Below are 26908 nucleotides of genomic sequence, written 5' to 3'. Positions count from 1 at the left end.
TATTTAATGGTTAATTGAGTTGCCTTAAGGCTCCAATTACATTAGAACTCTTGGAAGTTTTATTTCTACTGAGGTTATTATTGTTAAAAAAAACAAAATTTTAACAACGTTAAAGATTTAATTGGCTTTTATTACTGATTAATGAATCAGGCAGCATCCCATCCAAAAATTGAGAAAATGTGCTCCAATGAGCTAGGCAAAGGATTTGGCTTTATAGGCAGGAAAGGCTGAAGAAGCAGAAACAGGGAATGAAAGGCAGATTGGCATTTCAGAGTTACTTCCCTTGTAGGGTTAAAGCATGGGGGACTTCCTCATCAAACCTGCTCAGGTAAACTGGGCCCCTTCTGATTAGCTGCTGTGCATCTCCTATTTTTTTGAAAAGCTGCCCTTTTTAAAGTTCTATTGGACAGCCTGGCACCTAGCATGAGTGACTCCATTCTGGTTTGGTCTGGTCCGTTGGGCCTAGTGTAAGAGTTCAGTCCTCCCATAAATTTTATTTAAGATTATTCTTGAACTATTATTCTCCTTGCTATTCATGGGCTTTCCCAATTACCAATATAACAGAGCCTGTTCTGAATCATCCATAGTCCAATCCTTCACATAGCACATATTCTGCACTCTGAAAATATGTGGTGAGTGGGTGGGTGAGAGAGTGAGTTCACCGACCTGACCGATAAATCCCAAGCATGGAGGGTAGAAAGGGCCCTCTGACATCAGACGGAACCAAGTTTACATGCAGGCTCCTTTATGCCCAGTTTGTGTGAATTTAAGGAAGTATCTGAGTCTCTTCAACCTGTAGTTCCATCCTCTGTCAAAGATGGATATTGAAAGGCTGTTGCATTATTTTGGGGGAGGATTACACACATGCGTTTAGTGTGTGTCTGTGTGTGTGTGTGTGTGTGTGTGTGTGTGTGTGTGAATAGCAAGTCCAGATGACAAAACATCCCAGTTTGCATGGGACTGTCCAGGTTTTAGCCCTGATTGTCCCGCATTCTGGGAAACTTCAGTCTCAGGTAAACTGCAATTGTTGTCACCTTGTCCCCTTCCCTAAGCCCATAAAACTGTTTTGGGTTGTTACTATCCATTAAAAAGGAAGTGCTGACTTCCAAACATCCTCACTTCCTTCCTCAGTTTTTCTGAATGTAAAAAAGACTCCAGATTTAGAAAACAGCGTAACTACTTCATGCATAGCTATGCACATCTAAATTACTTATGATTCTCCATCTTACACTCAGTTCACATGGGAGGCTTAAATATGCAAATTCTAACTTCAGCTAAATAACCATTGTCTTACTGAAAGACATACTGGGTCTAAAAAAGAAACAAAAATAGGAAATAAGAAAAGAGGGCTTGGTTTCCCAGTCTCCTGGTGGGGCCCCAGCCCCTTTTGTAAGAGGCTGTCTCCTGACTCCCCACCCTTCCCCGTGCTGCACACTTGTGTCCGATGTCATATTCTTCTACTGAACTGAACCTTACCCTAAGAACCAACCCTCAGTAGCTCTGGTAGAGGGCATTTTAAGGACTTTAAGGCAGAACCCTCCCCGGGTAAAGATTTGTGGGAAGCTGGCCTTCCTCCAGACAGTTCTTCCCCTAGCCCACATGTGGTTCCTGAGTTTCAGGCTATGGAACCTCCTCTGGTTCTACTGTCAGCAGATGTTCAAAAGTGGGGCATCAAGATTAGCCAGTGGCAGGCCAGGCGCGGTGACTCACACCTGTAATCTCAGCACTTTGGGAGGCAGAGGCGGGTGGATCACCTGAGGTCAGGAGTTCAAGACCAGCCTGCACAACATGATGAAACCCCATCTCTACTAAAAATACAAAAATTAGCTGGGCGTGGTGGCGGGCACCTGTAATCGCAGCTACTCGGGAGGCTGAGGCAGGAGAATCGCTTGAACTCAGGAGGCGGAGGTTGCAGTGAGCCAAAATCATGCCATTGCACTCCAGCCTGGGAGATAGATGAGACTCCGCCTCAAAAAAAAAAAAAAAGATTAGCCGAGGGTTTACTGTGGTTAGGCTGAGTATAGAGGGTCCCTGGCTCCATTTCTCCTAAATGGGGGAGGAAGCGGGGAGAAGGAAATGCAGATTTACTCTCAAAAATCACAGGGAGAAAGACTGACAGGTTTGACCACCAAAAAGTTGACACTTGCTTTATGGAAGAAATATCATAAACACAATTTTTAAAACTATAATCTGGGAAAATATTTGGCATAAATATGACTCAGTTAATAATCAATATAGAAAGAACTAATAGATTATTATTTATCATTATTATTTTTTACAAAACCACCAAGATCCATTAGGAAAAATGAGCAGATGCAATCAGGGAGTTCACAAGTAGGAAATGCATGTGTGAAGAAAGTGTTCAATTTCACAAGTAAGTAAACATACAGATTAAAGCATCAAGAAATAATTTTGGGCTGGGTGCAGTGGTTCTCACCTGTAATCCCAGCACTTTGGGAGGCTAAGGTGGGTGGATCACTTGAAGCCAGGAATTTGAGACCAGCCTGGCCAACATGGTGAAACCCCATCTCTACTAAAAACAAAAATTAGCCGGTCATGGTAGTGCATGCCTGTAATCCCAGCTACTCGGGAGGCTGAGGCAGGAGAATCGCTTGAACCTGGGAGACAGAGACTGCAGTGAGCTGAGATTGCATCACTGCACTCCAGCCTGAGCAACAGAACAAGACTCTGTCACCAAAAAAAAAAAAAAGAATTTTTCACTTATCAACTCATCAAAGTTGTAAAACCTAAAGCTCCGTGCTGGTTAGAGTGGAACAGAAAGGAGAAGGCCTGGTCAGGCTGCTCAAACAATAATAAACTGCTCTTTTAGAATCATACTTTCTGACTTTACATATGTTCATATCCTTACAGCCATTCTCTGTCACGTGGGTGCCTTCACATATCTTTCCCCCAATGCAATATTTATTTTATTTTTTACTCTCCATGAACAAAATTAGGTTCTGGTGGGTGTGAGAGATAAGGAATCTGAAAGCTGTCTGCTGTTTGCCAAATGTAAATTTGCATATAGAGGATAAGGAAGGGAAGAAAAGGAAACTTAAACAGAAGGTTTAAGGATTATCTAGGAGTACTCTTCTCTTTTGACTGTGAATGTCTGGAAGGGAGCATGATGCAAGTAACCACAGCAACACTTATTCAGTGTTAATTACTAGCTAGGTACCAGGTACCCATGGGCCCTGCCAGGCTTCTTATGTCAATGATGTCACTGTCCCCCTGCCTAAAGGAAGGTGCCATTTTTCTTGAAACTGAGGCAGAGTCCCTGCAAAGGTCTGCCTTGATGGGCCACAGACAGGATTCAAGCCCATGCACTTCAGTAAACATGTAAATTACCATCCCATGCATTCAGTTTTTACTTTGAGGCTTTACTGGGGATATGCAGGAAAAAAATATTGAACAGACTGGGAAATAAAATATCAAACCTCGACAGAGAGAATCAGCTGCAAAGATGAGCAAGTCAGTGCTGGCTGGCATAATCACACACACACACACACACACACACACACACACACACACACACACACACACACACTGGTCCTATTGCTCCCTGTTGACTAGAGGGGATTCAGAAAATACATTTTGGTATTTTCCCTGCAGGGCTGAGGAATTTCTCCCAAAGAGTAAAAATAATAAATATTTGTAGAACATGTGAGATCACATCTGTGAAACACATTTCCCTCTCAACTAGGTTATTTTTCGTGCCCTACAGTTCTTACCTAAAGAGTAAACAGTAAACCCAACAATTATATATATATATATATTTTGAGATGCAGTCTCGCTCCGTCACCCAGGCCAGAGTGCAATGACACGATCTTGGCTCACTGCAACCTTTGCCTCCCGGGTTCGAGGGATTCTCCTGCCTCAGCCTCCGAAGTAGCTGGGACTACAGGCACGTGCCACCACGCCCAGCTAATTTTTGTATTTTTTAGTAGAGACAGGGTTTCACCATTTTGGCCAGGACGGTTTCGATCACTTGACCTCGTGATCTGCCTGCCTCGGCTTCCCAAAGTGCTGGGATTACTGGCATGAGCCACCACACCCAGCCTGTGATGGTTACTTTTATGTATCAACTTGGCTAGGCATTGATATTTCATCAAATATTATTCTAAATGCTTCTGTGAAGATAGCTTATACGAGACTAACATTTAAATCAGTGGACTTGCAGTAAACCAGCGTATTCTGCTAATGTAGGTGGGCCTTATCCAATCAGTTGAAAGTATTTTTTTTTTTTTTTTTTTGAGACGGAGTCTCACTCTGTCGCCCAGGCTGGAGTGCAGTGTCGCAATCTCAGCTCACTGCAACCTCTGCCTCCCGGGTTCACGCCATTCTCCTGCCTCTGCCTCCTGAGTAGCTGGGACTACAGTCACCCGCCACCACACCCTGCTGTCAGTTGAAGGTCTTAAGAGAAAAAGACTCACCTCCTTAGAGGAAAAGGGAATTCTGCTAGCGGAGGGCCTTCAGACTCAAGCTGCAGCAGCAACTCTCCCAAGAGCTTCCAGCCTGCAGCCTGCCCTGCAGATTTTGGACTTGCCAACCTCCGTAATAGCATGAGCCAATTCCCTAAAATCAATCTATCATCTATCTATCTATCTATCTATCTATCTATCTATCTATCTATCATCTATCATCTATCTATCTATCTATCTATCATCTATCTATCTATCATCTATCTATCTATCATCTATCTATCATCTATCTATCTATCATCCATCTATCTATCATCTATCTATCTATCATCTATCTATCATCTATCTATCATCTATCTATCATCTATCTATCTATCTATCTATCTATCATCTATCTATCTATCTATCATCTATCATCTATCTATCATCTATCTATCTATCTATCATCTATCTATCTATCTCTCTATCTATCATCTATCTATCATCTATCTATCATCTATCTATCATCTATCTATCTATCTATCGTCTACCTATCTATCATCTATCTATCATCTATCTATCTATCATCTATCTATCATCTATCTATCTATCTATCATCTATCTATCTATCATCTATCTTCTATCATCTATCTATCTATCATCTATCTATCTATCATCTATCTATCATCTATCCATCTATCATCTATCTATCTATCTATCTATCTATCATCTATCTATCTATCTCTCTATCTATCATCTATCTATCTATCTATCATCTACCTATCTATCATCTATCTATCTATCATCTATCTATCTATCATCTATCTATCATCTATCTATCTATCTATATCTATCTATCATCTATCTATCATCTATCTATCTATCATCTATCATCTATCTATCATCTATCTATCTATCATCTATCTATCATCTATCTATCTATCATCTATCTATCATCTATCTATCTATCATCTATCTATCATCTATCTATCTATCATCTATCTATCATCTATCTATCTATCTATCATCTATCTATCATCTGTCTATCTATCTATCTATCATCTATCATCTATCTATCATCTATCTATCATCTATCTATCTATCATCTATCTATCATCTATCTATCTATCATCTATCTATCATCTATCTATCTATCATCTATCTATCATCTATCTTCTATCATCTATCTATCATCTATCTATCTATCTATCTATCATCTATCTATCTATCTATCATCTATCATCTATCTATCATCTGTCTATCTATCTATCATCTATCTATCTATCTCTCTATCTATCATCTATCTATCATCTATCTATCTATCTATCATCTATCTATCTATCTATCATCTATCTATCAATCATCTATCTATCTATCTATCATCTATCTATCTATCATCTATCTATCTATCATCTATCTATCTATCTATCATCTATCTATCATCTATCTATCTATCTATCATCTATCTATCTATCATCTATCTATCTATCTATCATCATCTATCTATCATCTATCATCTATCTATTCATCTCCTACTAGTTCATGCTTCTCTAGAGAACCCCAATTAATATAATATTCAGCTAATATTTTTTGCCCTGAATCCCCCACTCAGGATGCACACACACTGGTTCTGACTCTGCTCTCCCAAGTATGAATTAGGTACTGCTATGTGCCAGACAGGCAGCCAGGAGCTAGAGATGCAAAAGGTCATCGAGGAGTCCTGGCCTCAGGAAGCCTGCAGTCCAAGCTCACCTCTGCACCCTGACCCTTTTAGGAAATAGGGTGTTTCCCAGACTTCTGTTGCTGTGGTCCCAGTGTGAGAATTCATGTGTATAAACACGGATTTGGTCCCATTAATTTTATGAGGAAAGGGCAATAATGATTAAAAAATAAAAATTAAAATGTGAGAAGACAGATCCAGGTCCAAAGCAGAAAAGCTGTGGTCCATAAGGTTAACCTAGTGCCCACGAAGTGGCAGAACCAGAAAGAAGGGCCAGGTGGAGAGGCAGAGTTAAGTCAGAGCTGAAGACGGTGGTTCAGAACAGAATAGCAAGGCCACTGAGTGGGGCTGTGGGCCCGAGGGGGAGAAGGCCACACTTTGGGGAGATTTCACTGACCATGCTATCACCCGTCCAGTTCCTTGTCTGGACTGCATTATCTAGCCTAATCCCAGGGCATGATCCAGAGAAAAGAAATGAAAAAGGCATTACTTCCTTACTATCCAAGAGATTTGAGAAGGAGGGCTGTAGCTCAGACCAGGAATAGAAAACAGGTGTATCTAGAAAATGAAAAAGAAACAATATAAACATCTGGTGTGTTAAACCAGCCCTAGCTGGCCACAATAACAAGACGTGCTTGCACCAGGATGTGCCCTAGATGCTCAGAAAATATTTGTTGAGAAAAATGAATGGAATCATATAATATGTGTCTTTTTGCGTCTGGTTTCATTCACTTAACATAATGTTTCCAAGGTTCATCCATGTTCTAGAATACACTCACACTTCACTCCTTCTTATGTGATACTGGTTTAAACTCTACTCTTGGTCGGACGAGATGGCTCACACCTGTAATCCTAGCACTTTGGGAGGCCGAGGTGAGTGGATTATTTGAGGTCAGGAGTTCGAAACCAGCCTGGCCAACATGGTGAAACCCCGTCTCTACTAAGAATGCAAAAATTAGCTGGACGTGGTGGCCATGTGCCTGTAATTCCAGCTACTTGGGAGGCTGAGGTGGGAGGATCGCTTGAACCCAGGAGGCAGAGGTTGCAGTGAGCCGAGATCATACCACTGCCCTCAAGCCTGGGCTACAGAGGAAAACTCCATCTCAAAAAAAAAAGAGATTTTAAAGTCTATTCTTCTGTTCAAAACTCTTGTACACCTTCCCATTGCCCATCCAAGTAAAGTCTAAACTCTTTAGCATAGCATTCACTATTCTGCAGAATCCCACCTACCCACCTTCCTTGCACCAACCCACCCTACCTTTTGGCCTCTGTACCTTTGCTGAAGTCCCAAATCTCTGGACATCTAAATTGGTGATTCTCGAAGCATAGTCTCCAAACTAGGCTCTGCAGAAACGGTTTGGGAACATTTTATCAATATCCTGCTGGGCAGCAAGCCATACTGCTCACTGAGAAACGGTTACAAGTTCAAATTTGCAGGCTCCTCCTTAGACTACTAATTTGGAAACTGGATTCTGTGTGTTCACAAGCCCTCCAGGTAATTCTGACGTACAGTAAAGTTGGAGAAGCATTGGCCTAAATCACAGCACTCCTCAATGTCTAATTTATATGCGGCTTCTCCAAGCCTCCCTGCTTTCCCTTTCCTCTGCCCAGTTCAGAGTATTCCCATTGGACATTTCCATTCCTCCTTGAGAGGATTTCCACATTTTACACTATGTCATGGTTGTGTCTCCATTGTTAGACCTCAGCTGTGTCATTTCTTTCATCTAGACACTGAGAAGGAGGTTGGACAAGATGCCATTGAAGGTTGCCTCCAGCTGAGATCCTGGGGACGAGCTCGTGGAGGGCAGGCCTGGCTCTTCTCCTATCTCCCATTGCACATCACACCTAAAACATGGCTCCCAAGTTGCCCGTGACAAACTGCCACCAATCTGCAGCAAAATGAGAGGAGGGACAAGTAATGTGATAAACTTTTCTTGGCAGGAAATGTATCCAATTATATTATTCTGAGAGTATGACTTTCCTACTTGTGGGTATGAAAATGTCCTTTCTAGTCCAGGAGCGGTAGCTTACGTCTGTAATCCCAGCATTTTGGGAGGTTGAGGCAGGTGCCTGTTGTAAACTATCTCAGAGCCATAGCTCAGAGAAGGTCAGAGAAAAAGAGAAAACACAGCACAGAGAAGGCCCACCACCGGGATTGTTAGGTTTTGAAGGGAAGGCGAGGGTGAAAGAAAGCCACACACAGAGGGAGAGGGCAGCTTAAACAGCAACACAGGTATATTGCAGACACCTGCGGAATGGGGACCAGCTTAACACAAGAGCCCACCGCTGCTTACAGGTTGGGGGTACTTACAAGTATGGATGGGAGGGGTCTGGGCAGTATGGCTTGCTGCCCAGCAGGATATTGGTAAGATGTTCCCATGATGAGGCGGTTCTGGCCCTTGTTCTGGCAGAATGTGGTGTTCTTTGCCCTTTCTCCCAGCAGAACATGATAAGGGTGTTTCTTTAGTTGGGCCTTTGCCTGTCTGCCTTGTGGTCAGGTGGTTAGGCGGGATGTTTCTCATGGCCCAAACCCTCGTGAAATGTTTCACTTTGACCAAGGTCTGCAAAATAGCGGAGAGCTTACAAAATGGTGCAGTTTGGACTAACAGGGATAATGAGGACCTGCCACATGCACATGCAGGGCATTTTGAAAGGATGCAAACCTCCTACCTTCCAGCCTTAAAACATAACTCACATGTGCTACCTAGAACTAAGGAGACAACTGTTGAGTGCTTTTTGAGAATGTACAGATAAAGTGTCTACGGAAATCCCTGAAATTTGTTTTAATCCTAACCTCTGGGCCCATTCCAGCAGAGATCAGCATGTCGGACCCCACCAGAGATTAAGCAAAAGGAAAGACAGGCTTAGCAGGAAGGGCGGGACAGCTGTCATCCTCCCAGCCGCCGTCGGGGCCAGCCACAGACTGTTTGTGGTGTTTCTGTTTAATTGTTTGATACACTGAGTGTACCATTCCAAAGTGAGTCCAATTTTTCCTGTTTATTCCTTTTTCTATATTTACAGAGTGATAAGTTAAAGAATCTTATAGCAGATGCTTTCATGAAGACTCTGCCCAGTTCAGAAAAACTCTTTCCTCCGAAGAATGCTCCTTCTGAAAAAAAAAACGGAGGAGGGTGGGGTGGGAGACCTGGCAGATACTGCTTTACTACTACCCCAACTGCTTGGCCACAGGTAGGCATGGGTAAATGTCTGATCCAAAACAGACCAGTGAAATTCTCTTGCAGGAATTTGGACCTGAGGTCCTGAGGGTCCACTTGGCTTCTATGTGCAACTGGAACTAACGTGATGTAGACTCAGGTGCTGTGGGGTGGGTCTCAGGCATGAGGTGAGAGAGGGCCTGGAGCCAATGTGCAGAGAGAGAAACAGATGTGTGACCCTGTGGGAGCAAGAGTCTGAGGACACAGCTGTCATTGGTGCCTCTCATGAAGACAGCCACATCCCCTCACTGAGGATCTCTGAGCCACCCAAGAAATGCCTAACAGGTCCCCTTCACTGAGCATGTCACTACAATGCCGTGGGGACACCACAGGGCCCCACAGGTAACCTAGCACCACGCTAGTCCTGGCACCTTGTGGTTGACCAAGAAATACGTAACAGATCACCAGTCACCAGACTAAGAAGAATCTTTGAAAGACTGGTATGTTCCATTTGGAGAGGATTAAGAAAAGCATAACAGCAACCTTCAAATAGTGCAAGCATACTTATCAAAGAAGAGGAAGATCAGCTCCTGGCTTACTTCTTTTTGTATTCATACTTGACCTTACTTGGGAAGAAAAATTGAGGTGCCTCTGAGATGCTCCACATGGCAGAGTAACAAAGTGTGGACGCAACAGAGCAACTCATCCCAACTCATCTAAAGGAGTGGCTCTCTCTCTCTCTCTCTCTCTTTTGTTTGAGACAATCTCGCTTTGTTGCCCAGGCTGGAGTGCAGTGGCACAATCTCAGCTCACTGCAACCTCCACCATTCAGGTTCAAGCAATTCTCCTGCCTCAGACTCCTGAGTAGCTGGGATTATAGGTGCCCACCACCATGCCCCACTACTTTTTTATATTTTTAGTAGAGACAGAGTTTCACCATGTTGGCCAGGCTGGTTTTGAACTCCTGACCTCAAGTGATCCTCCCGCCTCAGCCTCCCAAAGTGCTGTGATTACAGGTGTGAGCCACCATGCCCAGCCAACTCACTCTTGACAGAGATGTCCAGGTAGAAGAGCTTCTGGGGAAAGGAGTTAGCTGTCCTCCTCCTCTAGGGGCCGACTTGCCACCTGTCAGGACGTCAGCCACATGACCCCCATAGGAGGAATTTCTCCCCAGAACCTATGTGGCAACTCAGCAGCCTGCCACCCCTTTCCTGTCCAGCCTGACCCACAAGTGAGCTAGAGACCTGCTGGGCAACGTGCTGACTACATAGTTAACAGCAATGGATCTTATGCTTGAACACTGCTTGGAATAGATCTTAAATAGTCTCACCCCCAAAAAATGATAGACATATAAAGTAAAGGATATATTAGCTTGATTTCACCATTCCACAATGTATACATATATCAAAACATCATGCTGTACACCATAACTATATACAGTTTTTATTTGTCAACAAAGGAAGGAAGGGAGGAAGGACAAGGTGTGTGTTCATGGGGCTGAATGTTGCCAATTTTTTAAAAACTTAACTCTGAGAATAATAGATTGTCTTTTTGTGGTAAAAATGACATTTTTAATGACATAAGTATGAAAACAGAATGATAGATGGATTTTTTAAATTTTTATGTCAGTCATTACTAGACAAAATGGATTAGCAACTTGATGTTAGTCCCTTCATTTTTTGTTTTATTTTGTTCTGTGTGTGTGTATATATGCATATCTCTTAAACTTATATTAGTGTATAAAATCCAAGAGTCTGGAACCACTGAACTATATGACTTTAAGCCCCTTTCCAACTCTGGATTCTGGACTGTAGGACTGAACTTTATTTCCAACAAACTTTACAGTCTGTCTTAAAACTTTATGTGAACAAGCAGGGAAAAGCAATATGGTTTCTCTCTAGAGACTCTCTGGACTCACTCAAATGTTCTAGCCAGGCGGCTGCTGCCAGAAAGGAGATTGGTGGTATTGGCAGTATTATACCAGAAGTCACCTTGGAGTTTTGCCCCAACTTTTTATTTTGAAATTTTTCAAAGCTACAGAGGAATGGAAAAAATAGAACAAATCATTCAGATACGCTTCACTTACATTCACCAATTGATCGCATTTGCCACCTTTGCTTTCTCTTTCTCTCTGTATAGATATAGATATATGGCTAAACCACACATACATTTTTGGTTGAACCTTTTACAAATAAATTAGAGTTCTCATCACATTTCACCTGTAAGTACTTCAGCATGTACGTCCCATAAACATAAACATTCTCGTATAAAACTATAATAATATTATCACTCCCAAGATATGTCACGTTGATATTAATACATTAATTAATGTCATCTAATAGACACTCTGTAGTCACATTTCTCCAACTGTCCTAATAATAGTCTTTAAAATTTTTTTTGTCGTTATGGTTGAGCCAAGATCCAATCAAGGATCTAGCATTTATCATGTCTCTTTGAACCTCATTTTATTTATTTGTTTGTTTGTTTATTTGAGACAGAGTCTTGCTCTGTTGCGCCCAGGCTGGAGTGCACTGGGCTGCCCAGTGGCACGGTCTCGGCTCACTGCAACCTCCGCCTCCCGGGTTCAAACGATTCGCCTACCTCAGTCTCCTAAGTAGCTGGGATTACAGGAGCCCGCCACCACACCCGGCTAATTTTTTGTATTTTTAGTAGAGATGGGGTTTCACCCTATTGGCCACGCTGGTCTTGAACTCCTGACCCCAGGTGATCCATCCACCTCAATCTCCCAAAGTGCTGGGATTACAGGCCTGAGCCACTGCATCCGGCCTGAATCTCTTTTAATCTTGAAGAATTTCATGGCTTGTATTTATCACCAAGAATTTCATGGCTTGTATTATCACCCAAGATTTTTAACATGTTTAAAGAGCTAGTTGTCTTATAGAGTGTCACACAATCTGTACTTGACTGCTTGTTTCCTCCTAATAAGATTCAGATTAATATTTTGGCAAGAATACTGCAAAGGTAATATCGTATCCTTCCCATTGTATCATAGCAGGAAGCACAGAGGTAAATTTACCCCATTGTTGGTGAAGCCGACTGTGTTAAGGTATGTCTGCTAGATTTCTCATTGTAAAGGTACCTTTTCCCTTGGTATTTAATATGCATCTGACATAGTAAAGGTTTCAGGACTGGGTGCGGTGGCTCACACCTGTAATCCCAGCACTTCGGGTGGCTGAGGTAGGCGGATCACCTGAGGTCAGGAGTTCAAGACCAGCCTGGCCTACATGGTGAAACCCCGTCTCTATAAAAATACAAAAATTAGCCAGGCATGATGGCGGATGCCTGTAATCCCAGCTACTCGGGAGGCTGAGGCAGGAGAATCACCTGAACCCAGGAGGCGGAGGTTGCAATGAGCCAAGGTCTCACCATTGCTCTCCAGCCTGAGTGACAGAGTGAGATTCTGTCTCAATTAAAAAAAAAAAAAAAAAAAAGGTTTCAGATCACCTTTTACTTTACCTATCAGCTATAGCTGTCAGCTATTTCTCTAAGGACTTATGATTCCTCTTAATGGGAAATGGTATTTAGACATCAAGATTTTTGTGCTAGGTATTTCAATGATATTGGAGAGGGGATATAGGCCCTTTCAATGGGTAAGATTAAAACGACAAGCATGAGCCCACACTAATATGACCACAGCTCTTCTTTCTCACCATGACCTACTGGTATTTCCCTCTCCCCTCAGGAAGAACCCTGGCTCCCTACAACATGTAACTTATCTATCCCTCAATGTACAGAAAATAATTTCAATATCACTCAACCAATGCCACTTCCAACAATGAAACTACCAAGTAAATTCAAAATTTCTCCACAGTCTTTTTTTCTTTCTATCTACCAAGGCTGTACAATCAGAGCACAGAGTTCAGAGGCTAATTTAGTTATTTATTATTTCTGTGTGGTGATGTAATCATTTGATGAACAGTTAGATTTATTTGTTTCTGTTTATATTCAGTTTTAGTTGTCTTTGTTTTGCTTTGTTCTTTTACATATTATTGATTTCTTATAGGAGTCTGGGATTTTGGCTTTTCTGGAAGACTGGGGTCATGGCCAGAATGAACATACAAATAAATAATGAAACCAATCAGCAAGCATATGTTCCCCAGATGTCTCTGCATAAATTGTGGTTATTAATACTTCACAGGACTGTTGGAGCAAATCAGATCATATGTGAGGTAATCCAGTAGGGAAACCAACCCTGAAGGGAGAGGTTAACCTGAAATGTCAGTGAGGCAGCAATGAAACCAGGATTGAAAGTCACATTTGTCCTAGATCCAAAGTTTGTGACTTTAAATACCATGATATATGCAAGAAATAACCAAAGTTATTCATCCAGCCTGGGCAACATGGTGAAACTCTATCTCTACAGAAAAAAAAACAAACAAAAAAAACCCCAAAAATTAGCAGGGCATGGTGGCATGGGCCTGTGGTCTCAGCTGAGGCTGAGGTGGGAGGATCACCTGAGCCCAGGGAGGTCAAGTCTGCAATGAGCTGTGATTGTGCCACCACACTCCAGCCTGGTCAACAGAATGAGACCTTGTCTTGAAAAATAAAAATAGAGGCCAGGTGCGGTGGCTCACACCTGTAATCTCAGCACTTTGGGAGGCCGAGGTGGGTGGATTGCCTGAGCTCAGGAGTTCACGACCAGCCTGGGCAACACAACGAAACCTGGTCTCTACTAAAATACAAAAAAATTAGCCAGGCGTGGTGGCATGTGCCTGTAGTTTCAGCTACTTGGGAGGCTGAGGAAGGAGAATTGCTTGAACCCAGGAGGCAGAGGTTGCAGTGAGCCAAGATTGCACCACTGGACTCCAGCCTGGGCAATAGAGCGAGACTCCGTCTCAAAAAAAAAAAAATAATAATTAATGTTAAAAACACCAGTCACAGTAGCTCACGCCTGTAATCCCAGCACTTTGGGAGGCTGAGGTGGGTGGATCACCTGAGGTCTGGAGTTTGAGACCAGCCTGGCCAACATGGTGAAACGCTGTCTCCACTAAAAATACAAAAAATTAACCAGGCATGGTGGTGGGCACCTGTAATCCCAGCTACTGGGGAGGTTGAGGCAAGAGAATTGCTTGAACCCGGGAGGCAGAGGTTGCCGTGAGTTGAGATTGCACCACTGCACTCCAGCCTGGGTGACAGAAAGAGACTTTGTCTCAAAAAAAAAAAAAAAGTTAATGTTTAAAGAGAAACTTTAGACAAATTAAATCAAATAGTGTTCAACTGAGCAAAGAACGATTCATGGATCAGGCAGCCCCCAGAACCCTCAGAGCAACTCCAGGGCTGCCACATGACTGGATAACACATATTGACAGAAAAAACAAGGTGACATACAGAAAATGGAAGGGAGGTACAGAAATAGCCAGATTGGTCACAGCTTGGAGTTTGCTTTATTTGAACACAGTTTGAACAGTTGGCTGCCTGCAATTGGCAGAAACTTGGCCAATTGTTACCAAAATAGATTACAGTCTTGTTTACTCATAGGTCACTATGTATGGAGAAACCTTCAGGCCTAGCTTAAAACAAGTAAGGAGGCAGCTTTAGGCTAAACTTAATATTAATAAGAATTAATAACAATTTCAGGGATTCATCAATGATAGACTGGATAAAGAAATGTGGTGTATATATGCCATGGAATACTATGCATCCATAAAAAAGAAATGAGATCATGTCCTTTGCAGGGACATGGATCAAGCTGGAAGCCATCATCCTTGGCAAACTAACACAGGAGCAGAAAACCAAACACCGCATGTTCTCACTTATAAGTGGGAGCTGAACAATGAGAACACATAGACTTGAGGAGGGGAACAGCACACACCAGGGCCTATTGGGGGAGGGCCAAGGGGAGGGAGAGCATCGGGACAAATAGCTAATGCATTTGGGGCTTAAAACCTAGGTGACGGGTTGATAGGTGCAGCAAACCACCATGGCACATGTATACATGTAACAAACCTGCACGTTCTGCACATGTATCCTGGAACTTGAAGTAAAATTTTTTTAAAAATGAGTTTCAGGGATTTCAATGAGCCAGAAGAAAAACCATTCACTATGCATTTATCAATAATAGGTAAACATATGCATGTATGTAGTCATGCACTACATAAAACATTTTAGTCAACAATGGGCTGCATAAATGACGGTGTTCCCAAAATTATAATACTGTACTTTTACTGCATTTTTCCTATGTTGAGATATGCTTAGATGCACAAATACTTACCATTGTGTTACAACTGCCCACAGTATTCAGGACAGTAATCTGCTGCAGGTTTGTAGTCTAGGAGCAGTAGGCTATACCACATAGTACTATCTAGGTTTGCATAAGTACACTCTATGATGTTCGCACAATGATAAAATCGCCTAAGGACACATTTCCCAGATCATATTCCCATTGGTAAGCAATGCGTGACTGTATATTTTTTCTCTTCTGCATAAGAAAAACTGAACAGGCTGACTTGGATTTATCTGCATAAAGGCAAGGGCGTGACTGAACACACTGAGTCAAGCGATGCATCTGTTGAGAAAGAACGCCCACCGAGGAGACAAAGAATTGATATAACCAAGTCAGTCCAGGAGAGCTCAGTGTCGCTTCCATTTCCCCATTTCAGAGAGGTGGGAAGGTCTGTGATGACCACACCCACATCCCGCATGGGAGGAGAGAGGGATGGCATATGCGCGTGAAAGCTGCTTTAGGGAGCACGGTCGGGGCTGTGAAAACTCAAGAGGAGACAGCATTCATACTGGAGAGTTTTAAGCCTCGGGAACCCAGGTCTGGCCCTTTTCTTGGTAACTGTTTCAGCAGAACAGAAGTGCCAACACCTGGTTACGGATCTGAGCGACAGAGGGAATAGAGTGTCTAAGTCCCAGGTTGCAGTTGTTCCCCAGGACCAGATCACCTCTGCCTTGCCTCAACACATGCTAATAAATTCCCCCTCAGAGCTTAGGCTTGTTGAGGTTGAGCTTTTCACTTGCAAGCAAAGCCCCTGACGTGCGTGTGCATCACTTTTAACCCTCACAATAACCCCATGGGGAAGCTAGTAACATCTTGCTGTTTGGAGATGAGAAAGCAAATTTCAGATACCTCAAGGAACTCATTCAAGGACAAATATTTTGCAAATGGCAAGTGAGATTTGAATCAAGCTCCTCCGATGATGTATCACATCTCATTAGAATATGCCATTGAAGACACTATATATTCAACAACTCTGTGAACAAAAATTTATATCTAGAAAAATGTAGCTTGTAACGTGTATTATCCTCGTGTCTCAGTTATGAAAGGGAGAAGGAGAATGTTTATTGAACATCCACTGCATGTCAACTGCTTTTGAATCTGTGAGGTCATTACCCCCTCCAGCAAGCCAGTGAAGCATCCACTAGTTGTATTTGTTTTTACTATTAGTATTATTTTGAGACTTGGTCTCACCCTATCACCCAGACTGGACTGTAGTGGCGCCAATCTCTGCTCACTGCAGTCTCTACCTCCCAGGCTCAAGTGATCCTCCCACCTCAGCCTCCTGAGTAGCTGGGCCTACAGGCACGCACCACCACACCCGGCTAATTTTTGTAATTTTTTGTAGAGAAAAGAGTTTTGCCATGTTGCCTAGTCTGGCATCCACATGTTTTAGTTGAGGACGCAGAAGTTCAGAGGGTGCAATTAGTAATTACACAGGTCACACAGAAACAGGACTAGCATACAATTTCTTCTGACTAAAATTCTGGTGGTGTTTTTTTGTTGTGGTGGTTTGTTTGTTTGTTTTGTTTTGTTTGAGACAGAGTTTCGCTCTTGTAGCCCAGGCTGGAGTGCAATGGCACAATCTCGGCTCACTACAACCTCCGCCTCCCGGGTTTAAGCAATTCTCCTGCCTCAGCCTCCGGAGTAGCTGGGATTACAGGGGCCCACCACTACACCCGGCTGATTTTTGTATTTTTAGTAGAGACGGGGTTTCACCATGTTGGCCAGGCTGGTCTCCAACTCCTTACTTCTGCTTGCCTTGGCCTTCCAAAGTGCTGGGGTTACAGACGCGAGCCACCGTGCCCAGCCTCTGGTGTTCTTTTTACTACACTAAATTCCTTCTTCCTAGTGTAGGATTGTATTGTTTGACCCCAATTCCATAATTCAAGGAACTAATATTCACCTAGTGGCTTCTAGCCAGGGAGTGAAGAGAGAGCTGATGAGACACTCACCAGCTGCTATGAACAACTCTTCTCCTTCACCCTTATTTCCGTGGTGGAAACTATCACAGCACTTCTAAGAAATCGCCTAAAGTTCTGCTAAGAGCTATTCATGAGCTTCTTTAATATTCATCAGCAACAATGTATTTACAAAATCCAGAATAAGGGTTCAGGCTAATAAATCGTTTTATTTGCATGTTATAACTGTCTTGGATACAAAAGTTTACATTGACGAGAACTAATTGTAGGGTTCTGTATGGTGGCTCACACAAGTAATCCCAGCACTTTGGGAGGCCGAGGCAGGAGAATCATGTGAGCCCAGGAAATTGAGACCAGCCTGGACAACATAGGGAGATTCTTTCACTACAAAAAAAACAAAAAACAAAAAACCTAGCCAGGCACAGTGACAGGCACCTGTGGTGCCGACTACTCAGGAGGCTGAGGTGGGAGGATCGATTGAGCCTGGGAGGTCGGGGCTACAGTGAGCCGTGATTGTGCCACTGCACCCCAGCCTGGGCGACAGAGTGAGAACTATCTCTAAAAAAAGAACTGATAAGAGAACACAGCTGGAAGGCCCAGATGTTTTTTTCTCATCTTGGATATATTGGGTTAAGTAAAATACATTATTAAGATGAGTTTAACCTGCTTAATTTTACTTTTTCAAATGTGGCTACTAGATAATTTAAAGTAACATATGACTCACATTGTATTCTTATTGGACAGCACTTTTCTAGCACGTAACTTTTTTTTTTTTTTTTGAAACGGAGTCTTGTTCTGTCACCCAGGCTGGAGTGCAGTGGCACGATCTCGGCTCATTGCAACATCCGCCCCCCGGGTTCAAGTGATTCTTCAGCCTCAGCCTCACAAGTAGCTGTGGTTCCAGATACACACCACCATGCCCGACTTATTTTTGTATTTTTAGTAGAGACAGGGTTTCACCATATTTGTCAGGCTGGTCTTGAACTCCTGACCTCAGGTGATCCGCCCGCCTCAGCCTCCTAAAGTACTAGGATTACAGGCGTGAGCCACCACGCTCGGCCTAGCAGATAACTTTCAAAACCTAGAAAATATTACATCATTAAATTCCCCCAAGCAATTAGAATTGATTTTTTAAAAATAATAACTGTGCCATGTAATAGGAACCAACTGGAGAGCTAGATTAGGCCAGAAAAAAATGGTAGCTGAGAGGAGACAGTTATCAAGCAGCTTCAATGATATCTCCTAACGTCAAGGAGATGAAACATCTGGGTGTCAGGAAGGGGCTTGCTTTAGAAGCACAAAGGCCTCTTCTTTTTTCACTTCTGTTCTTTCTGTCTACAGGCTGGCCTTCTCTGCCTCTCCTATCTCCGCTGCAGGACCTGACCAGGACACCACTCCTGAGATTTACCTACCACAGTTGTAGCCACATGCAAACGAAGAGGCTGGATCTGGGCATCTCCTGCAGTGCATGTGGACTGTGCAGAGAGAAGTAGTCCCCTGGAGTGGGACACTTAGAGCAGAGGGTACCCAGAACCAGGAACCATGAGAGAGGAGTCTCAAAATAGGACACAAAGGGAGTGCTTCACCACGTCACAGTGCACATTGCAGCTAAGCCTCTGGCTCTGCTGGGGTCAGGCCAACATGGAAAGAACCCAGGGAGGCCCACTCTTCCTGGGCACAGCTGAGAAGAGATTAGGAGCCAGAGAAAGGCCTCCAGGATAACCCAGGGCAGGCCAGTAAGAATCCAGAAGCCCAGTTCAAACCGAGGCAGAAAGAGGACTGACGTGTCTAACACCTGGACTTCACTACCTCTGAAGAGAGACAGACCAAGAACAAACGAACCAAGAAGGTGAAATGGTTAAACGTGGCGCCTAAGCCTTTCTTTTCCAGGAACTGACATAACTTCTGTCTGTCTGCCTACATGGAGTTGTGGTTAGAAACACATTTCTGGGGGATTGGTTTGGTTTCAATGTTTTCCAGCATCTGGTAAAAACAGAATTATGAAAGTTAAGTATTCAAAGACTGTTGTTTGGGTTTTGAAACAGAAACATTTTGAAATACTGGTATGTTTTGCTTTCATAGTATTATTTTACTTAAAGAGATAGGCTTGAAGTAAAACCAAATTCTCAGCTACTAACATAAACACTTTAGTCTTCCTTGTTGCCCGAAAGCCAGTTCGAGATTCGGTAATTTTAGGAGAGAAGGAGGGAGAGAGAGAAGGACACACCACAGATAAAAAGGAAGTTTGAGACAGTTGTGCCTGTTCTTATTGAATGTTTTAGGTGATTCCTATATCCCTTTTCTTCCTTCAGCTGGGGGGATCTTTCCAGAAAATGCAGCCCACCAGGAGAGGTCACAATTTATCCAGAGCAGCTATTTGCACTTGGTTTTTGACATCTTGAAGTAATGTGTTTGTCTAAGTGCTTTTCTTATTTATACATAAATAATCTTAACTATGCTTTTTGCTTTCTTACTAGCATGTAGATCTAATGTAGTTCCATTTACTGGATTCTGAGAGAAATATAGACATTGAAAGGGGGACTCTAGACTCCTTCCTCTGGCCAAAATGCAGTAACGGGCCAGATTTGTGTTCTTGCCTGAAACAGTAACAACAACAAAAGATGAGACAAAAAAAAAAAAGTTTCAAAACGGATTTAGGCAACGAAGGACAATGAGTGATCCCTAAGCTACTGCCCCATCTTGTGGCCCTGAGACGGTTTCCAGGCTGTGGTGCAGAGTGGAGAACAGAGGCAAAGCCTGGTAGATCCCTGACTTGCGGAGACAGAGATGAGAGTCGGGAGATCAAGGCAGCTAGAGTTCATGGGAATCAGCACCAGAGAAGAGAGAGCTCCGAAAAGACAGGACTTGGGAGATCTGCAGAGGATCCTTGAATATTCATCAGAGGACCTACTGACCAGCACATTCATGCGTAGGAGTCATCAGAGACAAGGGAGAGAGCCACTTGAAAGAACTGGAGGTTTACGGTGCTCACTCAGAGCAAGGAATAGTGCTTATTCCCACCAGCCAGACCAGAAAACCTCATAGTTCATTGACATTAGTAGTGTTAAACTAAGTTAAGCCTAAAGCTACCTCCTTACATATTTTAAGTTCAGGCTAAATGTTTTTCCATACACAGAGAATTGTAACCTAACTGGACATGTGACCAGATTGTAAGGCACTCCTGTAACAAGTAGTCAAGCCTCAGCCAATTATAGCAGTTGAATTTTGGCTACTTAAAGGCAGCCAACTGTTGAAACCATGTTTAACTAAGTGCCAAACTGTCGCCAGCCAGCTGTTTCTGTGCTTCACCGCCATTTTCTGTAAGTCACTGCCCTTTTACTGTCCATAAATGTTATCTGGCCACATGGTGGCCCTGGAGTTGCGCTGCTGGTTCTGGGGGATGCCCAATTCATGAATCATTCTTTGCTCAATTAAACTCTGTTCAATTTAATTTGCCTAAAGTTTTCCTTTTAACGGGATGGTACATAATATAAGGGAATAATTAGACTAAATGCTAATCAGTCCTGCCGAACTAATTCAAAAAGAAAGACCTGAAAAGATCGAATTGTTTACAAGTAACATAATTGTATTCTAGAACAAATATTTATATAAACATAAAAATGTCCATCACCCTACCATGTAAAATTCATAAAGTCTGGCATCCATTCAAAAATTACCAGTTAAGCCACAATCCCTGAGAATACAACCTATAATGAGAAAAACAAATTAAATTTGATCCATAACTGACACAGGTGTTAAAATTAGAAGACAAGGCACTAAACTGTATTACATATGTTCAAAAGGTAAGTAGAGACAAGGAAAATATCAAAAAGACTCAAAGCAAGCTTCTATAGATGAAAACTGCAATGTTCAATATGAAAAATTCACTGGCTAGAATTAAAGGCAGATTAATTACCTGGCTGGTCCTGCTAATAAAAACACATTTAAATAATAAAATAAAGACTAGCTAGACATTACATAAGAAAAGATTACTGAACTTGAAGACATAAAAATAGGAATTATCAATAATGAAACCCAGAGGAACAAGAGAATTTTAAAATATGAACAGGCTGGGCACAGTGGCCCCTGCTTATAATCCCAGCACTTTGGGAGGCTGAGGTGGGAGGACCACTAGAGGCCAGGAACTTGAAACCAGCCTGGGCAACATAGCAAGATCCCATTTCCACACACAAAAATTTTTTTTAAATCCAGGCATGGTGGCATGTGCCTATAGTTCCAGCTACTTAGGAGGCTGAGATGAGATGATAGCTTAAGCCCAGGTATTTGAGGCTACAGTGAGCTATGATTGCCACTGCACTCCAGCCTGGGTCACAGAGTGAGACCCTGTCTCAAATAAGTAAGTACATAAAAATGAACAGTCAGATAACACCCAGAATGATGATATGAGGCCACCACTCCATGGATTCATCCCCTGACAAAACAACCAAAACTAGTAAAAATCATAAAACAATGACCACTGAAAGTCTCTGATACTTGTCCTAAGTCATACAGCAAACAAACAAACATTCAAGAAAACCTACCTAATCTCACTACAGACAGCAAGACTCTGTGGCACTTGGGCATAACCTGTTCCCTCCATGATGGAAGCCTGGCCCTAGGTAGGCATGGCCAAAAAGATGAGGCTCCTTTTCCTCAAAGCTCCCAGTCAAGGGCTAGGGTATCTTTCTGGGAGGGAAAATTTGCCAGCATCTCTCATCCTCTTTCTCCATGTTCTTTGTTACAGAGGCTAAATTATAGGTTAATCCACCCGAAAAGTCAGAGGATCTCTTCTTTCATCACTTCTTCACTCGTAAGAAGGTGGTGCTATCGTAGTCATGGCAATCTGATATTGGGCCCCTTAATGTCCTGGCCCTCATTTGCTCACACGGTAGTGGTTTTAAGTTGGGAGAGAGAAGGTGAGAAGACCAGAGACTACCACCCATATCCACCAACCCACTCATAAAGCAAGGATGCTACTCCTAGAAAAGTGGCCCACTGTCCCTACCCTTAGGTCTGAAGCAGGTACTCAGAGACTTTTCCTAGTGGGAGAGTCAGGCCATAAGGACAGATAACTCTGAAACTCTCCCTAAAGAAACTGAATTTATTTGGAGCACAGTGTCAGGGAGTTCAAGCCTAAGACCATTCTCAAAAACAGTGGAGAGTTTGGTGATAAGCAATTAAGAGGAAGCAGTAGCTCCATGAGAGCAGCAAGCTAAATTATAGACCAGCTAGTCTACCAGAGAGGACTGAAAAAAGAGATAGCTGGCCGGGCGCGGTGGCTCACGCCTGTAATCCCAGCACTTTGGGAGGCCGAGGCAGGTGGATCACGAGGTCAGGAGATTGAGACCATCCTGGCTAACATGGTGAAACCCCGTCTCTACTAAAAATACAAAAAAAAAAAATTAGCCGGGCGAGGTGGTGGGCGCCTGTAGTCCCAGCTACGCAGGAGGCTAAGGCAGGAGAATTGCGTGAACCCCGGGGGGCGGAGCCTGCAGTGAGCTGAGATTGCGCCACTGCACTCCAGCCTGGGTGACAGAGCGAGACTCCGTCTCGAAAAAAAAAAAAAAAAAGAGATAGCTAAGAAGAACCCTCCTAGAATCAGAACAAACCTCAAAGACTGGCTTCATAAACTATCCTTGCAAATGTGTCTGAATTTAATAGGATCAACCAGTGGAGCAATTAATCCACAGCGTACTACTGAACACAATAAAGAATTCAATTGGTAATTAGTACAGCCTAAGAGCTGGTTGTGACTCAAAACAAAGGCAGACAGCTTAACAGAAAGATTAAGGAAAAAGATAGTTAAAAGTGCCCTGCTAAACTACTGTCATCCCAGCGTGACTGTGCATGTGACCAAGTCTGTGTTCTCTGAAGAATGACATCAGAAGCTTCATACTATGAGGGAAATAGACTTCACTAAAATAGTACAGCCAACTTACTAAATAAATAAATAAGCAAATAGCAACAAGCCTAGGAAGGAAGAAGGGAAGGGAAAAATCAGTATGCAAAATTGCCACAATATCTAAAATCTGGTTTTTTAACAAAAATTATAACTCTTGCCAAACAACAACAATCAGTAAAGTATAAACCATACATAAGAAAAAAAAAAAGGAAGACAACAGAAATTATCTTTGAGAAAGCACAGGTGACAGATTTAACTGATTTCAAAGCAGCCATTATAAATATATTTTAAAAACTAAAGAAAACCATGATTAAAGAAATAAAGGAAGATATGATGACAATGTCTTCTCATATAAAGTAAATAAAAAGATAGAATATATATTTTAAAATTGATCTATAGATTCAACATAATCTCTATTAAAATCCTAGCTGGCTTCGTTGCAGAAATTGACAAGGTGATAAAATTCTTATGGAAATTTAAAGTGCCCCAGAGTAACCAAAACAATCTTGAATAAAAAAACAAATTTGGAGGAATTTCACTTCCTTATTTTAAAACTTACTACAATGATACAATTAAGACAGTGTGGCACTGGCATAGGGATAGACACATATGTATATATAAATGGATTAGAATTCAAAATCAAAAAATAAACCCTTATTTACAGTCAACTGATTTTCCACAAGGGTGAAAGAATAGTCTTTTCAACAAACGGTGCTAAGACAATTGCATATCCATAGGCAAAAGGATGAAATTAGACCTTTCTTCACATAATACACAAAAATGTACTCAAAATATATCATAGACCGAAATGTAAGAATTAAAATTATAAAACTCTGAGAAGAAAATATAAAGGACTCAACCTTTGTGACCTTGGGTTTCTCCATCAATGCACATCATAATAAAATTGATCAGAACCAGGGATAAAGAGCAAAAGGTAAAAACAGCCAGAGGAAAAAAAAATACATATCTACAAAGAGCAACAAAGATAAGAACAGCAGATTATTTGTGATAATCAATGCAAGCCAGAAGAAAGTGGAGTAACATGTTTAACAAATTGAAGTTAAAAATGTATTAACCTAAAATTCTATACACAGTGATAGTTACCTTTATAAAATAAGGATGAAATAAAGACTTTTTAGATGCATAAAAGCTGAAAGACATCTTCACTAGCACATATGCAACACAAGAAATATTAAAGAAAGTCCTCAGGCAGAAGTAAAATTATATCAACTGGAGCAGAAGTTTGTTAAAATGCAGATTCCTGGGCTCAGACCCCAAGGATTTATCTCTATAGTTCTACAGTATGGCTTAGGCACATGGTATTTTATTTTCATAATTTTTTCCTATTTATTTTAATATATAAAAAATACACATGCCAGAAAATATAAAAAGTACAAAAGTGTTGGTAATCACTGGAAGTAGGTAATAGATACATGGTTCACTATACTGTTCTCTCTACTTTTATCTACTCTGAAATTTTCCATAATAAAAAGTTCTTTTGACTTAAAAAAAAAAACCTGATAACAGGCAGAAATTCAGATCTACACAAAGGAATAAAGAGCACCATGTATGGTTCATTAAATGAGTAAATTTATAATATGTTATTATTTTAATATATAAATATATATAAATATATTTTAAAGATAAATGACTATTTAAAAATGCATTATATATAACATATAAAAACAAAATGTTTGACAATAGTAGCATTAAGACTAAGAAGGGGTCATCGGCAAAGCCTGAGTCCTGTCCTCTCGCCCTCCTCCCCAAACAGCATGAGCTTCACCACTCGCTCCACGGTCTGCACCAACTACCAGTCTCTGGGCTCTGTCCAGGCACGACCAGCGTCTATGCAGGTGCCGGGGGCTCTGGTCCCAGATCTCCATGTTCTGCTCCACCAGCTTCCAGGGTGGCATAGGGTCCGGGGGCCTGGCCTCTGGGATGGCCGGGGGTCTGGCAGGAATGGGAGGCATCCAGAACGAGAAGGAGAACTTGCAAAGCCTGAACGACTGTCTGGCCTACTACCTGGACAGAATGAGGAGCCTGGAGACCGAGAACCGGAGGCTGGAGAGCAAAATCCGGGAGCACTTGGAGAAGAAGGGACCCCAAGTCAAGAGACTGGAGCCATTACTTCAAGAATATCGAAGACCTGAGGGCTCAGATCTTCGCAAATACCATGGACAATGCCTGCATCATTCTGCAGATTGACAATGTCCGTCTTGCTGCTGATGACTTTAGAGTCAAGTATGAGAGCTGGCCATGCGCCAGTCTATGGAGAGTGACATCCATAGGATGTCATCCGCAAGGTCGTCGATGACACTAGCAGCTGGAAACAGAGATCAAGGCTCTCAAGGAGGAGCTGCTCTTCATGAAGAAGAACCATGAAGAGGAAGTAAAAGGCCTACAAGCCGAGATTGCCAGCTCTGGGTTGACCGTGGAAGTAGATGCCCCCAAATCTCAGGACTTCGCCAAGATCATGGCAGACATCTGGGCTCAATATGACAAGCTGGCTCGGAAGAACCGAGAGGAGCTGGACAAGTACTGGTCTCAGCAGATTGAGGAGAGCACCACAGTGGTCACCATGCAGTCTGCCAAGGTTGGAGCTGCTGAGATGACACTCACGGAGCTGAGACGTACAGTCCAGTCCTTGGAGACTGACCTAGACTCCATGAGAAATCTGAAGGCCAGCTTGGAGAACAGCCTGAGGGAGGTGGAGGCCCGCTACATCCTACAGATGGAACAGCTCAATGGGATCCTGCTGCACCTGGAGTCAGAGCTGGCATAGACCTGGGCAGAGGGACAGCACCAGGCCCAGGAGTAGGAGGCCCTACTGAACATCAAGGGCAAGCTAGAGGCTGAGATCACCACCTACCACTGCCTGCTGGAAGATGGCGAGGACTTCAATCTTTGTGATGCCCTGGACAGCAGCAACTCCACACAAACCATCCAAAAGACCATCAACCACCAGATAGTGGATGGCAAAGTGGTGTCTGAGACCAACGACACCAAAGTTCTGAGGCATTAAGCCAGTAGCAGCAGGGTACCCTTTGGGGAGCAGGAGGCCAATAAAAAGTTCAGAGTTAAAAAAAAAAAAAGCCTAAGAAGGAAGAAATGAAAGTATACTATTGTCATACTATACATGAACAGTATAATATTACTTAAAGGTAGATAGTGATAAGTTAAAGATGTATACCATAAACCCTAAAATTTAGAGTTGGCCAGGCACAGTGACTCAGGCCTATAATCCCAGTACTTTGGGAGGCTAAGGCAGGTGGATCACTTGAGGTCAGGAGTTTGAGCCTGGCCAACAAGGTGAAACCTCATGTTTACTAAAAATACAAAAATTAGCCAGGCATGGTGGTAGGTGCCTGTAATCCCAGCTACTCAAGAGGCTGAGGCATGAGAATAGCTTGAGCCTGGGAGACAGAGGTTGCAGTGAGCCCAGATAGCACCACTGCACTTCAGCCTGGGTGACAAAGTAAGACCCTGTCTCAATAAATAAATAAATAAATAAATAAATAAATAAATAAATAAATAAATAAAATTTTAGAGTTTATCACTTAAACAC

The 26908-nt window shown here is 42.5% G+C and overlaps 1 pseudogene; it reads left to right on the top strand.

The window, feature by feature from the left end:
• The first annotated feature begins 298 nt into the window (after positions 1-298).
• Positions 299-26365, top strand: LOC129460503 (keratin, type I cytoskeletal 18-like; annotated as a pseudogene).
• Positions 26366-26908: the final 543 nt, after the last annotated feature.

Source organism: Symphalangus syndactylus, chromosome 1 (genome assembly GCF_028878055.3).
Source record: "Symphalangus syndactylus isolate Jambi chromosome 1, NHGRI_mSymSyn1-v2.1_pri, whole genome shotgun sequence".
NCBI lineage: Eukaryota > Metazoa > Chordata > Mammalia > Primates > Hylobatidae > Symphalangus > Symphalangus syndactylus.
This window is presented reverse-complemented; position numbering and strand designations above follow the sequence as displayed.